This window comes from Bubalus bubalis, chromosome 6, assembly GCF_019923935.1.
Source record: "Bubalus bubalis isolate 160015118507 breed Murrah chromosome 6, NDDB_SH_1, whole genome shotgun sequence".
Classification (NCBI taxonomy): Eukaryota; Metazoa; Chordata; class Mammalia; order Artiodactyla; family Bovidae; genus Bubalus; species Bubalus bubalis.
Genome location: NC_059162.1, coordinates 25,561,136 through 25,579,778, shown reverse-complemented (window position 1 = coordinate 25,579,778; position 18,643 = coordinate 25,561,136).

The following is an 18,643-nucleotide window of genomic DNA, read 5'->3' as shown; positions in this document are numbered from 1 at the left end:
GAGGGGGAGAGAGGCTATGGTGATGGGTCCACCCGCTTCGTGTGACAGCAGTATCTCCTTGTTTCCATGGCTGCCCAGCTTTCCTCCACAGTCATTTCCCACCACAATCTGCTCCCTCACAGCCCCTTGATCCGTCTTTCCGCAGTCAACAGCAGCCCTCACCCAGGGATTGCTCCACAATCCCTACACTCTAGCTCCCAGCAGCTGCATGGTCTGGGGTGTGTATGGCTGCGGGGAAGGACTGTCTGATTCTCATTCTATTTAGGCTGCCACAGATCAGCTTCACTCTCAGCCTTAGATGTTTCTTCTCTGACTCAAACAATTGCATTGATATGGGGATTGGACCCCTGCTTCAGTTCCCCCACCCGCCAAGGGCAGGTCCACTGAACTAACACTCTTGTTTTTCTCCTTAGTTCCTTTGCCCTACCGAGTTTTGTGTGGGTCTATATATTCTTTTCTGCTGGTCAGGTACTCCTGTCCTCTCTCAGCTGGTGTTCTGCATGCAGTTCTGTGTCTGAAGGTGTATTCCTGTTGTATCCGTGAAGAGATGCACTCCACGTCCACCTACTCCTCCACCATCTCGTCCTAAACCTCCCATATTTCTTATTCAATAGAAAAAAAACAGAAGAGTTCAGGAAAAAACTTCCACATGCTCTTGATATCTGCCGATATATCTACATGTACACCCACACATTCAATGTCCCCTATTATCACTATGGGTAAACTGTTCAGGCCGTTTTCTAAGTCCTTTATTCAAATACTGGATTCCATCCCCCCTCACTCAACAACTTCCCTCCTGCGATCATTATATCATCGATTTTCCTCTCTCCGCTCTACTTAGTTCCATCAGGACACAAATAATCCATATAATTTCATAACCATCAAATATTCTCCCCTGACACCATGTTCCCCTCTACATTTTAGAAGGTAGTAAATTGCAGGGAGTCAGGGGACCTGGCTCTGTCACCATCTCATCTTGGGTGGTTGAACTCTGGCACACCTTTGTTTTCCCATCTATACAATGAAAGGGTGATACTAGTTCATCTCCAAGGTCCCTTCCCTGGTTAACATTTGACATCTACGACATGTCACCTTACAATGTATATATGCGGCAAGGCACCGAGGAAAGTCAAGTTGTTTAAGAAAGCTGTTGGGTTCAAGAAGCACCACAAGAAGGGCAGGGTTGGGTAAGAAACACACTTTTCCACCTGAGAAAATGTTGGGGGACCGAGAACACAATGATCCTGATTCCATCACACAAGAGATGGAGAAGGTCCGGGTGAGATTCAGCTTGAACATTTGAAGATAAAGGAAATACTGGTAAGAAGATGAGGCTGCAAAAATAGGCTGGAGTCACATTGTTGGGATCTTGAGGTTTGGATGAAAAGCTTGTATCCTTTCGGAGAAGGCAATGGCAACCCACTCTGGTACTCTTGCCTGGAAAATCCCATGGATGGAGGAACCTGGTAGGCTGCAGTCCATGGGGTCACCAAGTCGGACACGACTGAGCAACTTCACTTTCACTTTTCACTTTCATGCATTGGAGAAGGAAATGGCAACCCGCTCCAGTGTTCTTGCCTGGAGAATCCCAGAGACAGGGGAGCCTGGTGGGCTGCCATCTATGGGGTCGCACAGAGTCGGACACGACTGAAGTGACTTAGCAATTTGGTCAAAAGACATTTGGAAATTATAAACAGAGAATAAATAAGTAGCCCCCAAATATTATTAAAGAATTTTTCTTTCTGATTACTACTATACACTGAAATCTGGCATCCAGTCTCTCCAAATCAAAAACATTCAAGTCACCATAGGAGAATACCCATTTCTTGTTTCATACTGGGACGTCCTGTTATTTGTGGGGTGGCCAAGACAAGTTTTGTTATAGGAAGGGCAGTTGTTTAATGATATGACATACTCAGTTCTATGGTCAAATATACATTCCCATTCAATTGCTAACATATTCTTCTTTGTTTTGTATAAAGCTCAACATTAAACACTTCAATGCCTAAGAACTTTTAACACTGATGCCAGTTGCAAGGTTCATAAAGCTGTCTGAGGAGCCCGAGAGCCTGAATTCCCATAGACCCCACCATCATTCACAGGGTGGCCTTAGGGAAGGACCTGACTCTCACTATTAGTTGGAAAATTGGAAACCTGGGGACTTCAGTACTAGGTTCAAATCCTGGCCCTCCTACTGATGTGACTCAGAGCCCTAACTCTCATTGTGCCTCAATTTCCTCATCTGTAGAGTGGGGATAATAACTAGCTTCACAGGATTCTTGGGAGAATTAAATGTGTTCATAGATAGAATAACCCCTGGCACATAAGGGATTATACACAGACTGTTATAGTCCTCATTCACCATGATATTTCAGTCTCTCTGAGGATATCACTGCTTACTGAAGATTTTCAATACAAAAGGCAAGAACATAGTTTCAGTAAACTCAAATGACTGAGAAACAGAATTCAGGAGGCTCAGAAATGTGACTTTATACTTCCACTTCTTCTAGACTCACTGGTGTGTATCCTATGATCAGAGACCTCTGGGAAGAAAGAAAGAAGTTCTGTGAGAATTTTTCCTTTGAGGTGGTCACAGTCATCCCCCAAAATAGCATGTTCTTCAGGAAAACTCTTCCCCTCACCCACCATGTAACCCATTTCCATCTGCTTTTTTCAATGTCTTGTTAGTTCCTTTCCCTTTTTTTCCTTTGATTGGTTTGCTGATGCCAGTTTCTCTTTCCTTCCTTTCACAGCCCATTTTTTTATGTGTTTATGCACATATGGCGGGGAGAGGTGGGGAGCTTTCCCAATGGCTCAGTGGTAAAGAGTCTGCCTGCAATTGCAGGTGACACAGGAGATGTGGGTTCAATCCCTGGGAACCTGGAAATGGCAACCCATTCCAATATACTTGCCTGAAAAATCCCATGGACAAAGGAGCCTGGTAGGCTACAGTCCAAAGTGTTGCAAAGAATAGAACAACAGAGCAAATGTGCCAGAGGTCCAAGCCTGATAACTTGGGTCAGAATATCTGTGTCTCTCATAAGAGGGTGATAAGAGAGTGTAGAGCTTCTTGGTTTACACAATGAAAGAGTTTTGGGAACCATGTAGAAGACTTTCAACAGCAAAAATTTCCTCTGGAAAATATAGAGAGCATGCATTTTTTATTCCTGTGTGCTTTCCTCACACTTGGAGGAAAAAAAGTTAAAATTTCAACTCATGAGTGCCCGTGCGGATGCTCTTAAGACAAGGTAAAAATGCAGTTGAGTTCAACATACTCTCAGACCTGATCCTCTGGAAAATCTCTGCACGGTCACAGCTCATCAGTACCGTGACAAAACAAGGACACCCTATATAGTGTGATTACTATGGAGTACTTCCGGAACAGCCTCGAATGCAAATAAAGTTCTAGTCTCCAAAAATGCTCACTTGCAACTGTCATATCCTATAGTCCCAAATATTTATAAGAAGGAACTAAAACTTTAAGACATGCAAGTACAATATACTATTCTTGTCCATAGGTGAACCCTTGTTCACCCAGAGCAAAGGTCAGGACTGACAGTTCTCTGCTGGAATGTGTTTATTTTCAAGTCTTCACAGCAAAGTGGGATTCTTTAAGATAGCAATAATTTGATGAGGAGATGGCCAGTTCTCTTGGCCTTTATCACTGAATGCAACATCCTTGTCTGCCCCCACTCATTCCATGACATATCTGCTTGAGGAATCTTGACATTTTCATCACTTCTTTTGTCTGTCTTCAGGTTTGTTGCCAGCCCTTGCTAACACAGCAGCAGGATGTAATCATCAATCAAAACTTAGAGAACTTTGTGAACTGCTTCTGTTGCACTGTGTTCTTTTCAGGAATTTGCTTTGGCAAAGTCCTTGCATTTATTATGTTAGACTTAAGTGGCCAGAGGTCATTGCTGAAAAATATAATTCTAGTAGATCCTTACAGTATCCAGAGTTGAAGGGTTGGTACTGAATTTATAAAGGATGTGATGAGGATTCTTTACTAGTTGGATATTGTGCTTCCCAGTTCACAGTTCATCTTCAGCTACATTTTGAGGTGAAGAAGTATAATTATAAGAAGACAATAAGCTTAGAGACAAAGGCCAGATAGATTAAAAAAAAAAACCAAAACTGAGAGGTTGGGGTTCAAACCCAGGTCTTCTAATTTCGGAGCCCATGTTCTTTCTGCAACATTCTACAAAGTGCTATAAACAAGGAAGACAAGAAGAAAAGGAATCTTCAGCTCTTAAAACAGAGGATACTATTAAGCCTTTATAAATAGGGGCAGGCTCTGTTTCACCAAAGAATGTACTGTTGGTGAAAATATATCCAGCCTCTATGTCTTTACAAATAACTCATGCAAGACCAAAAGTCATTTAGATATTTAAGCAGAGCAAGACATTGATTTTCCTGCCTCCTCTTCTTCCTACCTTCTCCACCCCCCAGTTAAAATGCATGGCTTTGTAGATACATGCCTAATTGTTTTTCACGATAATATTACAGTATAAAGCAAAAACACACACACACACACACACACACATAAAAATGGGTGTGAAACTGTTAAATACTGCCCATATCCCTGGCAAGAAGTAGGATATTTTAAAAATGTGTTGTATGGGGCTTCCTGGGCAGTTCCGTGGTTAAGACTCTATGTTTCCACTTAAGGGGGAATGGCTTCAATCCCTGGTTGAGGAACTAAGATCTCATATACAAAGGAGCCAAATAAATAAATAGGACATGAGTTGGAGCAAACTCTGGGAGATGGTGAAGGACAGGGAAGCCTGGCATGCTAGAGTTCATGGGGTCACAAAGAGTTGGACATGACTTAGTGACTGAACAAAAGAAACTCTCTGTATTAAAAAAATAAAATGTGGTGTAGTCAAGGAGTGCATATTTACATTGTCATAGCCAGAAGTAACTATAAAGGGCAGGGCTTCTGATTAATGTGAGAATCCAAAGGGGCACTTAGCTCAGTGTCAGTGAAAAAAAATACTTCGTGCAGGTGTTGCGCTCAGCGCTGTAGATACTGGGGTTTTTAAAACAGGTCCTGCATGGTTTCCCCTGCTGGAGGGTATAGTCTAGGTGGGACGCTGTTGTCTTTTGTCAAAACCTACATGGAAGGTTAACACAGTTCCTTTCGTTACTGCAGCAATAGGAAGAACATATTTTGTGGCAGGCAGCATCCAGAGGTCCATTTGCAGAATTGATGAAGCTTGGCAAATCTGAATGCCACAAAGGTTTCCCAAGTTGCCAATAGGTAGAGAGATGACTGCAGTGACAGAAATACAGCTGCTAAAGATCTTACCTTTACAGCTTGAACCTAGAGAAACCACTCAGAGTGACAAGTAACTCTCTGAAATTTGTTGCTATGTGAAAGGAAGGTCACCAGTCTCTAACAGACCCCCTGGATACCACAAGCATATGCATGATGCAGACCAGCAGAATCTAAATAAAGACAGGACTCTCATGAATCAGGTATTGGCCTCCTAATGGTGACACTCTGCTGGAAGAAGAAAGTGTTATCAGGGACTGAGTCATCATAAATGGGTAGTTGGTGGTTCCCCTTCTGAGGATGGGCATGTGGTCCCCAAACACATTCAAAGGATAGATGCTAATATTTAAAGAAAGATGGGGGGCGGGGGGCTTGTGGTCCAGTGGTTGAGAATCCACCTTGTGGTACAGGAGATACCAGTTCATGGAGCAACTAAGCCTGTGTGCCACAACTACTGAGCCCTCGCTCTAGAGCCTGTGAACTGCAACTACTGAGCCCACGAGCCACAACTCCTGAAGCCTGTGCTGTGCAACAAGAGAAGCCACTGAAATAAGTCAGTGCCCCGCGACTAGAGAAAACCCACATGCAGCGACAAAGACACAGTGCAGCCAAATGTAAAGAAAGATCTCAGAGTGTGACACGGGAAGTTCTAGACAGGGACAATTCTCAGAAGGATGTATAAGCAGTGAAATGCACAGTGAGAAAGGCTAGAATGATGGTCTGGCCCTGATTAAGTAGAAAGCATATATATCACCTTGCAGTAAGTGGGTCAATGAGTCTATGTGCTTCCAGACATTCAAATACCTGATACATGGCAGTCATGGAAAACTGGGCAACTACATGGTACACCAACTGTTACTATTAGATTTCAGCATTTTCTCCTGCTCAGCCCGGGAGGACAGCATGGTCATTCTTACCACAGTGACGCAAGTAACTAATCAGAGTTAGTATCCAAAACATAAGCTTTTTGCAACACTTGGATTAAGGTTTTTCCAGACCTCTCTTCTGAGTGGGGAGGGACATACTAACTTGTTGCGTATCAAGATTCTCATTGGATGCAGGACTGTGAAGGGGAGCTTTCAGGTAGCTGATCACATTTTAATGCAGAAAGGAGGAGGACTCAGAATATACACTTCTTTAGTCCCTCTGGCTAAGGATTTTGTCCATCCCCTGTTGTAAGAGAACTGGTCATTAATACCAGATTCACATTTGTCCTGCATGTTTACAAAAAATTTTTAAAATTTAACATCTCTACCAGGCTATGAGATGCATGAAGTTTAGAACTATGACCCTCTTGTACAAGATTATGTTCCAGGAGCTCAGGGCATAGCTGCTGTTTGACCATTATATTTATGAGTACGTAGTAAACTTGTAACTCCAGTAGGACACAGTAGCTTGGGTTCAGTTGCTCACAACTACAGCTGATTCTATTATTTGTGATCCTTATGTTCTATAAAGTTGCTGCAAACACTAAACACTGCTTCTAAGAGAAATACAAAGATGAAGTTCCTTTGAGCCTCTGGCTACATTTTCATCAACCAATCAATCCATCACTTTGTTTTATGTGTGTTTCTGTTTAAAGATTCTTTGTATGATAGAGGCTGTTGATTCATTAACATTGAATTCATGGCCAACAGTACCATAACTGATTCCTGAATGAAGCTTATTCAACACTTCATGGAGTTATTTTCTTCATAAAGCACACCATAGCCTTCTTGCATTTAGCAATATGAGACGGCACTTCAGCACTCTTCTGGGAGCCACTTTAAACAGAGAAATCAATAGGAGTAAAATTGCCAAATAGATGGCACCAAATAAACACAGAAAGGAAATGTGCTTATAGTATGAGACCTGAAATGCGTAGGCAGCAGCAGCACCTTGTTCCGCATCAATTATTTTGCTGTCCTGAGGGGGAAAACACAGAAACTCTTTGGTATGATTAAGAAGAGTCATGGACCCAGACGGCAGTCTGTGGTTATCACTGGGTGCCCTGCAGTTCCCCAAGAACATGGGGCCTGATCAAGAGCTATTTCCATCTGGGGATGGTGACACAAGACAAGAGACATTAGGAAGATGAATGTGGCACAATTTGATTTACAATTTAAACCAAACTGTAAAAAGCTTTGTTTAGCTGGTATTTCTCAAACCTTAAAAAAGGCATTTTTAGAAAATAAAATAGAAGATTCTATATCACAAAGTAAAAATAAAAAGTAAGAGTACAGGCAAAGAATCTGCTTGCAATGTGGGAGACCCATGTTCAATCTCTGGGTCCAGAAGATCCCCTGGAGAAGGAAATGGCAACCCACTCCAGTATTATTCTTGCCTGGGAAACCCCATGGACAGAGGAGCCTGGTGGGCTACCGTCCATGGGGTCACAGAGTGGGAAACGACTGAGCCACTAACACGTATGGTAATACACTAGTGTGATGTTTAAATGGGCGTGGCATTGGAACTGACCAGTCAGAAGAGACACTAGTCATAGTCTTGGAGTGGGGTTCTAGAAGGGCAAGTGGCATTAACCCTTTAGTTGCTGGATTATAAAGAGAGAGGAAACTGGGGGAGGAACGGGGTAGCAAAGGATACTTGGAGGGCTCAGGAGAGCAGCTATATACCAATGCACACAGAATATTCCAGTATTTTTCCCAGTTGATGTGGCTGGATATGAATCCTGGTAATAAGCGCAATGGGGAGAAACTAAATGTTATGACATGACCAAAGTATGAATAGAGAGACTTGTCCCAAAAACGCTGAAAGGAAACACTCATATTTCAGAATGGGACTTCTTTGGGAGAATGCAATGAAAGAAAGTAGAAAGGGAGTAGTACGTGATTGTAGTTCCTTAATGTTTTTAAGTTCCCATAATCAACAGATTTTATTTTTATAACATTCTGTGAAAACAATTTATTCTTAATCTTACTATTTTCCTGGAGTGAGTCATGATCATAACGTCCTGATGTAAATGATAAGTGTATATAAAGAATAGCTGTCTTATAGAAGAAAACAAAATTCAGTTAACATCTGAATTTAATAATGTTGGAGTGTCAATAACCCCTTCTCACTGACTTCACAGAAGGCCGTGGGGTAGAGTAAAGCTGTAAGTAACTGACAAGAAGCAACAGCAGAAGGCCTCTTCTGAGTGACTTACTGGATTCAGATCCGGTTGGCTGTGGGCAGTGAGGAACAGAAACTGCTCTCACGGCTGTATTTTTGAAGGCAAAAAATTGCATGTTCATCTTAATAGGGCTTGGTTTCTCCCTTTTCATGTTGAAGCAACTTGGACTGAATAAAAGTCACTTTTAAGTAACATTTTGAAAATGTGATTTTTAAGAGAATCCAGAGTTTTAAAAAGTATGCCTGGGAGCTATGAGCAACTGTAGAGAAGAAAATGTTTTAGGCCTTAACACTTTTAATATCATGATTTAAAGTTATCTTGACAAGAAGAAACAAGACACCTCCAAATCCTGTTTCCATACTTAGGGTAAGAATTATAATCAGTATTATTCAGAGTATGTGAACAGTATCTTCTTTCAGCAGCTAGCCAAATATTTAAGGCAAGGTTTCTCAGTCTGAAATTTATCTGAAGAGATGGTTCAGAACTTTAAATTATTTCCCAAATGTATCCCTGATCTTAAAAAAGATTAAGGACCACTGGCATAATGGATGAATTCCTTCATTCATGAATTCAGTTAAGTATTTGTGCAATGTTTATTATATGCCAGGTACTAGTCTAGGCACTGGGGGATTTAGCACAGAGTGAGTCCAATGAGGTGCCTGCTGTCATAGAGTGTTTTCTATAGAGAAGCTTAGAGGGTTGATAGGAGTCAGACACCTGGGCTTAGACACTGGTACTGTAATCTGGTGGAGAAGGCGATGGCACCCCACTCCAGTACTCTTGCCTGGAAAATCCCACGGACGGAGGAGCCTGGTAGGCTGCAGTCCATGGGGTCGCGAAGAGTCAGACACGACAGAGCGACTTCCTTTTCACTTTTCACTTTCATGCATTGGAGAAGGAAATGGCAACCTACTCCAGTGTTCTTGCCTGGAGAATCCCAGGGACGGGGGAGCCTGGTGGGCTGCCGTCTATGGGGTCACACAGAGTCGGATATGACTGAAGTGACTTAGCAATAGCAACAACTGTAATCTGGAGCAGATTATTTGCCTCCGAGTCTCCATTTGTTCATCTGTAAATGAAGATGAGATTCATCCATCTTTAAATGTGGATAATAAGATTGGAACTAAAATGATTCAAGTATAAGCACAAAAGCATAAATTCAATAAATGAATAAATGATAAATATTATTAAACTCCCTTCCCCAGGAAGGAGTAGGTGTGGGTCAGAGTTATTACTTCATTTTTATAGATTAAGCTCTTTTAAAGGTTAAGCTCAAAGTGGTTGCATGACTGTGTTAGAGCAGGGAGTGATTAATATAGTTATGACCTGGGCTAGCTAGTTGATAGATCCACTAGATCTTAATGTTCTTCCTTTGCATTGCTTTTCCCTAGTGAGAACTTTGCTGGATTCATTAACTTTAAAGAATTATTGAATTATTTAAAAAGAGGTTGGCAAAAAACTAAGGCCCACTGCCTGTCTTTATAGGGCCTTCAAGTTAAGTGTGACTTTGACATGTTTAAACTGCTGAAAATAAAGAGAATTTTAATATACTTGAAAATTTAAATTCCAGCCCCTGTAAATAAAGTCTTACTGGCACACAGGCACACTCATCTGCTTGAGCATGGTCATGGCTGCTCCCACATTACAGCAGCACAGATGAATAGTCGTGACAAGACAACATATGGCCTGAAAAGCCTAAACTATCTACTATCTAGTCCTTTCCCCAAGATGTTTGCCAACCCCTGATTTAAAACGTCACTTCCGCTGGAAGGAGATACATACCAAATATAGCATACACCTTCTGAACTGGTAATATGACACAACTTAAAATTAAGGGGTCAAAGGCATCAGTGTGCAAAGGTGAGACATTTTGATCATAGCACTTAGAATATTTAAATGAGACAACAGCTATTATATTTGAGAATTTTAGAGCTATTAAGTCATTGGATACTCACAACTCTAAGAGGTAAGTACTTTTTACATATGAAAGAACTGAAATTCAAAGAGATAGGGACATGAATCCAAGGTCATAGAGCTAGTAAATGGTTGAGATACAGATTTGAATAGAAGCCTCTCAAAGAGTGGGACACGACTGAGCACACCTGTACACACACACTGTGCTTCTATATACCAGACCGATGTCACTAATGGACAGCCCAAGAGTTTAAGAAAGATGCTTTGTATTGGTAGCTACCCAATCTTCTCTGCCCTTCCAAAACCTATTTCCTATGGCCAGTTTCTTCATCTTAAGAATCCCACTCCCCGCCCTCCCCTCACAAAATGGGGGAAATACCTGCTTGCAAGCTTTATCCTAAAGATGAGAGAGAATATATTTACAATGCTTGGCATTTTGTAGTTGACAGTGACTAGGATTTCATTACTGTTGTGTAGAAAAGGCTTTTGCAACATGCATGCACAGCAAATCTGCTGAGGTAACTCCGGGGGCAGAGGGGAGGTGGCAGCTGTAAGAGAGAAAAAGTTAAATATGGGCCATAGTCCCTGAAAAGCCTATCTATCAGCCTGAGGTTGCCAATTGCCCAAACTAGGCAGCTTATCCTCCTAGAGAGGGTTTCTGCACCCCTGGTGATGGAAAGGAGCAATAAATATTGCTGAAGTTGGGGTGAGGGTATGGTAATCCACCTTGGAAGGTCAGTCTGTCTTTACAGCTGATGGACAGTGCTTGATTCTGTGCTCAGTATGGGCCCTCCGTGAGACTCAGCATCAGCAGCAGTGGAGAGGAATAGGCGGCAATGCAGAAATGGGAGAGGCCGCAGTTGTGACGTGAGGAAAGTAATCATAAGTTGCATTCCCGAATTCCCTCTTCTTTGAGGAAAGAAACTGGGGGGACTGAGGTCAGGAAAGTGCACTGCCACTACTTTGAAGCCCTAGGATTTGACTTTCATTAGGCTTCAGAGCAATCTGGTGGCGGGTATTTCCCCTGGTCATCACCCTAGGGGTTTCTCTTTCCTGGATGAACAAATTCATAATTGCCTTCATAGTGTGGGTCGGGTTCTATGTCCAGTGCTTAACTGTATTTTCTCCAGTGATTCTCACAACCATCTACATGTCATGGATGTAAAAACTGCAGGTGAGAAGGGCTTGTTATTCACTCACTTGGTCGTGTAAGACTCTTTGTGACCCAATGGACTGCAGCATGCCAGGTTTCCCTGTCCTTTACTATCTATTGCCTGGAGTTTGCTCAAATTCAAGTCCATTGAGTCGATGATGCCATCCAACCATCTTATCCTGTCGTCCCTTCCTCCTCCTGCCCTCAATCTTTCTCAGGTTCGTGGTCTTTTCCGATGAGTTGGTTCTTCACATCAGGTGGCCAAAGTATTGGAGCTTCAACTTCAGCATCAGTCCTTCCAATGAATAATCACATTTAATTTCCTTTAGGATTGACTGGTTTGATCTTCTTGTTGTCCAAGGGACTCACAACAGTCTTCACCACACAGAAAAGGGCAAGTGGCTCTAAACCCAGAACAGCACTGCCAGTGAGTATCAGTCAGGATTTAAATCCAATCTTTTGACATGGATTCCACTGCCCTTTCAATTACTCCTAAGTTGCCACCCCCTAGCTGGTGGCTTTGTAGGTCTTAACTTATTCAACGAATATTTATTGAGACTTTCTTCCAATGAGCACAACACAAAGTATCTTAGAGGCAGGATGCACGGCAGTAAGATCCAGATGCAGGAGGGAGGCTGAAGAAGAGTGGGAATTGGGAATGACAGTACATGGGTACGGGGTTTCCCTTCAGGACGCTGATGACACTGTGTGTGTGCTAAGTCGCTTCAGTCGTGACTGACTCTTTACGACCTTATGACTATAGCCCGCCAGGCTCAATGTAGACAGTGGTGATGCCTGTGCAACTTTGAATTTCCTAAAAGCCACTGAACTGTACACTTTAAATGACTGAATTTTATGAGACGTGAACTATATCTTATTAGTGGCTCAGACGGTAAAGAATCTGCCTGCAGTGCAGGAGACCCAGGTTTGATCCCTAGATCTGGAAGATCCCCTGGAGAAGGGAATGGCTACCCACTCCAGTATTCTTGCCTGGGAAGTCTCATGGACAGAGGCCTGGAGGGCTACACTACAGTCCATGGGGTCCCAGTCAGTCAGTCATGACTGAGCATCTAACACTTTCACTTTCAAAGCTGCTTAAAAAAGGAAAGAGAAAATAAACATACCAAAAAAGGATATACTCCATAAGATTAGAATAGAAATAGAAGTCTTTATATTCAAAAAGAATATAACATAGAATTATAATTTGATTTTGGTACATGTTACAATAAATTATAAACATAAAGATAAAACAAACAAAAGAAAACACTAGATGCAGAGTGGCTTTACACTGTGCCATTTCACTATTGTGACTAAAACATGGGATTTTTGCCTTTTTTCCACTTCTTGTGTAAGTCCTGTGGGGGTTAGATGAGGTTCAAAACTGAATTTGTTTGTACAACATACCAACAAGATGGATTCAACAGGAAAGTGTTAGTGCCTCTTAGTTCTGGTCTTGCACTAAGTGTTGTACAAAGGAAACAACCTGTAACATTTTGGACCTCACTTGTCAGATGGGAAGGATGATTCCTCTATGACTTGGGAGGCCAGGTCTAAATGCATAGGGGCATATACAAACTTAGACTGAGATGCTCCCATCTGAACTAAAATGCCAGTGGTTCCTGTCTTGTTCCTTTCCTTGAGTGAAAGCCATAATAGTTAGTCTTTCCATTTATTTCCTAGTTTTAAATAATCTGATGAACTACAGTAAGCCACCCATAACATCAATAAATGTAATTTAATTAAACTGAAATTTTAAAATTGTAACTTAGAAGCAAGAGGAAAAAAATCAAATAAGCTGATATTAGGATCTGACTTTAAAGATGCTTTTAAGTCTCAGATTGTATTCTTAAAGCAGTACCTATTCAGCCTTAACTCTGATAAATTTCTAACCACATAACCACTAAACACATAGGATTAAGAGAAACAGTTTTAAAAAGATAAACCCAAGGTGCTGAAAGATCTAGATATGCTTTTTAAATCATTACATAAAGCAAAAATTAACTTTAATATGCATATATTACACTTACTAAATGAGGCACAAAGATTATACAAAAAAAACACATTTCCAAAGGCTGAAAACCAAGTTATTTTCTGGTTGAAGCAAATTAGTTAATTTATAAATAAATGGTTTTTCCTGTTTCAATTAATCTAAGGTTACTATATATAACTAAAGATCCTTAAGAATTTACTGTCTCTCAAGGTTTGGTATGTAAGTAGATCATGTCTGTGTATACTTTAAAGTTTACCAAATTCATTGATTGAGATCATGGCTGCTGTCTATATTAGGGCTTACTATGACAGCTGCCGTCTTTGGGGTTGCACAGAGTCAGACACGACTGAAGCGACTTAGCTTTTTTTTTTAATATTTTTTCTAGCATGTAGTAGACTGCTTGGATTATTGCCAAAAGCTGGGCACCAAGTTCTTACGCCTCTCTTGCTGGGCCCATAGTTAGTCTATATTCCCCACCTCCTGACCTTGCTGTTAGGTGTAGCCAATGATTAAGTTCTAAATAGTGGAATATGAATGGAAGTGCTTTGTGTCACCTCCAGGTTCTTTCTCTTCTGCCAGCTTGAAATGGAAAAGTGTGTATCCTTTGAAAGCCATGGGGCTTCCCTGATGGCTCAGAAGGTAAAGAATCTGGCTGCAATGCAGCAGACAGGGGTTTGATCCCTGAGTCAAGAAGATCTCCTGGAGAAGGGAATGGCTACTCAATCCCTATTCTTGCCTGGAAAACTCCATGGATGGAGGAGCCTGGCTGGATGTATAGTCCATGGAATCACAAAGAGTCAGACATGACTGAGCAACTAACAATTTGAAAGCCACATGTTGAAGATGATGGAGCCACAAAATGGAAGGAGTTTAGGTCTCTGAATGAGGACTAGGAGTGCTTGCTCACCAGTAATATCTATTCAGGCTTTATGTGAGAAATACATTTTCTAATGTGTGTAAGCCATTAAGCACGTTCATTGTTATTTGTTACAGCAGCCAGCATTATTTTAATGTATAGATCCTTAGGAACTATTTACTGAACGAGTGGAAGAAGTATAGCGTTTCTCTGCACTGTGACCTTGCTCACTGACTCAGGAAGAAGTAGAGAATTTCTATGCTATAAAACTGCATGACAGAAAAATGGGCTCATAGATAAGAGTTTAGTTTCTCCTGCAAGAGCCTCCACAATGTTAATGCAGAGCCTATTTTGGTGTGCTTTGGCACTTGATAGGGTAGCACTGCCAAAGTCTGTGCAGTTCTCTAGGTGGTAGAAGTTTATCATTTTCAGATTGGCATTTTCTCAGTGTCTCCAAAATAAAATGCGTTAAAAGCTGCTTTCTTGTTCAGTTTTGTCGGAAGGAGGAATTTTTACTTAAGAGGTGGGCAGTGAATGCGAGTGAACGGATAGTTGGGTAAAAAACTAAAATCTCACATCTATAACTTCAAGTGAACAATTATCTCCCATCCCCAAATATTTTTACAGTCCCTGAATGACTGATAACCTCTGCCATTAATTCCCGAACTTGGTCCTTCCCTGGAACTTGGCTAAGTCAAGTGCAATATAAATAAAAAATGATAAAAATAAAATCTGCTTTGGAGGACATAAGAAGGAATGTGAAAATCAAGCAGCTGGGCAAACACAGTTAAACCAAAGAGCTCCAGCTATAGATGTCAAGGTCACCTTCAAACAATCTGAAATCCGCACGATCTGGTGAGGAGTCCAGGCTGCCTTAACCTGCCTGGGCCTCTACTTCTTCATCAGTAAGATGGGAGAGTTCAGTGGTTCTCTACTATTTGAGAACCACTACCCACTTTCACATAAAATTTTAAAAACCTACTTTTAGTACAAGAAATAAAATTCACAGAAAACATAACCCATCTATGTTTAAAAAGTCAATGATGTTATAATTCATAAGTAGTATTTCAGAGTGAAAATGCCAGACACATCTGAACTAGAAGACATAATGAAACAGCCAAATGCTTCATGTATCTACTTACAGAGAATAAATCTGGATTTTAAAGAGGCAAAAAACCAGAAGGCATTATATTCAAATAATAAGAGAAAAGGTAGAATGAACCAGTCTTAAAATTAATACAAGAAAGAGGAGAATAACATAAACTGAGGAAGGACTCATATCCCAAATCAATTAACAGACTGCTAAGATAGAGAAAATCAGGTAGAGCTCGGCCGTATCTGTAACATGAAGCCACAGAAAGACTTGTATGCTGTGATATGGGGGGAGGCAGTGAAGTAACACAGAGAACACATCTTTTATCTTGATAACTCACACAGACAGAGAGGCTCACATTCATTGAGCTTAGAGATCTTGCTGATGGGGTGGGGCAAAGAGGCCGGACTGGAAAAAGAATTAGTAATTTCCGCAACAGAGATTATCCTGCTTCTATGTATGATGGCATAAAGGGAAGTATTTTTACAATAGATTTTAATAAAATTCAATGACAGTCTCACATTTCATGTGTCTCCAACTAATTCTAATCATTTATGCAAATGTTTACTATCTTTGTTAATAAATAAGTTCCTCTTACAACTCCCTCCTAGTATATTCTCCCAATACCTAATTAGAGAAAAAAAGCAAAACAAAACAAAAAAAGAAATAAACATCTGGCCAACAGATGTTTGTTTTTTAAAACTCTAGTTTTTTTTTTTTTTAACAGAAAACTAGGAAATGATAGAAGTACCAGTAGTAACTATTTTAAAGAACAGTTAGGACAATTTTTAAAAATGTGTTGCATAGGTGAAAATTAAGATGTTTGTGTATTATTTCTCAGACTATCAAGGAATACCAGGATAGTACCATGGGAAGGGGAAATTATTTTCTGCAAAAAAAAGCTACATTGAGAGATTCAGTAAGAATCTCATGTTATATAATACCATTAGTTACAGGTCTTAAATATGCAAGAGGACAATAATGCACAAGTGAAGCCTACTGGACCTAGTATCTTCACTGGACCACAACCTAGCAAGAGAGCCTTTAAAAGAAACTTAAATTTATTATGTGTCAATTTGATTAGCACATCATACAATCATTAAAAGGAACCTCAGCCATTTCCCCTTCAGGGAAACATCATTAATTTTATAACAAAAATTTTGAGAAAATACAATTTAACATTAAATAACTTTTTAAATAAGCAACTTAGTGTTGATGTTCTATATTAATTATTTTTTATAAGAGCATGAGCTTTGCAGTCAGACTTGGATTTGAACCCCAATCCTACAACTGAAGCCCCAATACTTTGGCCACCTGATGCAAAGAGCCGATTTATCTGGAAAAGACCCTGATGCTGAGAAAGACTGAAGGCAAAAGGAGAAGAAAGCAGCAGAGGATGAGACAGTCAGACAGCATCACTGACTCAATGGACATGAATTTGAGCAAACTCTGGGAGATAGTGAAGGACAGGGGAGCCTGGTGTGCTGGAGTATGTGGACACAAAGAGTAGAACACAACTTAGTGACTGAATAACAACAATCTACAACTCAGTATGTAAGATAACATATGCAAAGAGTTTAGCAAATTAGAGGCACAAAGTAAATCACCAAATGTCACTTATTATTACTTCTAATCAAAGCTATGGTAGCTACCACTTATAAACACTTACTATGCATGTTTTATGAATATGATTACATTTATTTCTCTTAATTATTGAATCAGTATTATTATCCCTGTTTAATACATGAAAACAGTGAAACTCAGAAAATGCTGAGAAACATGCCTAGTTCTAAATCCAGGTATGTCAGAAGCCAAAGGACCAATGCTGTTAACCACCATGAAAAATTCTTGTTGGGAGAGAGGGGAAAGGGGAATTAAGAGTCTCTGTGTATGTTTGTGGGATGAGAGACTCAGGAGTTTACTATGAGAATTAGACAGTTTTCATGTGGATGGAACTTCTAAAAAATAATCAGTATTCATGTTCTGAATTATCTGGATAACTGCCTTAAAGCCAAATATGTTTCACAGCCCTGGTTTGCATCATTTATCTTGGTGTGTTAAAGCCAGGCTCTGCTTTAGTTGTGGAAGCTTATGGAGAACAGAGACTAACTTAATAGGGGAATGATGTACTGAAGCTACATGAAGACCAAACACCACCGCTATGTGTTATACAAAGAAACGTTACAGTTTGAACAAAGAGCGGGAGGACTGAGTCACCACACACGTGGTAGCAGGGGCATGCTGAATACGTAACCTGCGGCACAGGACTCAGTACCGTAATCATTCCACAGCTTCACCTTGGCAAAACACTGTCATCCTCCACACCCAGTCAACGCTATTTTAAATTGCATCAGTTTCATAGTTTGTGTCTGATCTGTAAACTCTCGCTTTTATATTTGTGCAAGCGCTATAAGCATAAGGCATTTATATGTAACTTTAAATATACATAGATAACACTATAATAAATAACGTAAAAAACTGAGGAGCTAAGAGAATTTTTCTGTATTAAAAGGGGATGTGTGTTATTCAGGTTTGAGAAACAGGGCTCTATACTGCACTGCTTGCGTGTTTGGGCTTTAGCAGCACTTAACCTCTATCACCACATACTTCAGAGGATTTGTTAAGAGGATTAAATGAGATAAGGAATGTGGGAATGCCTGGCCTGCAGAAGGTATTATTACAATGATAAGTTCTATCCCTTTTACCAGAAACAGGGACAATATGGAAGCTAAATATAGTCTAGGCTCTTGAAGTGTGGTCTTTCAACCAGGAGCACTGATATCACCTAAGAGCTTGTTAGAAATTGAGAATTGGGAACTTCTTCAGTGGCCCAGTGATTAAGATTCTGGGCTTCCAAGGCAGGAGGCATACGTTCAATCCTTGGTCAGGGAACTAAGATTCCACATGCCATGTGGCATGGCCAAAAAAACAAACAAACAAACAAACTGAAAATCCCAGGCTCCACCCTGACCTACTATATCAGAATCTGCATTTTAATGTATTCCTGGCTGATTTAATATATGCACATTAAAATTTGAGAAGCACCAGCCTAGGTCTCCATAGAGAAGGTTGACAATAAAATTTACTGCATTTTATACTGCTCTGTAGGCTAATTTAGGTGATTAGAAAAATGCCAGGTATAGTGGCCATAAAAGACAGTCCTAACCCTGGGGTTCGATATAAACATTACCATTTTACTAACCAGCTCTTAACGGCTGTATTTGTATAGAGGGGGACTCTCTTTAAA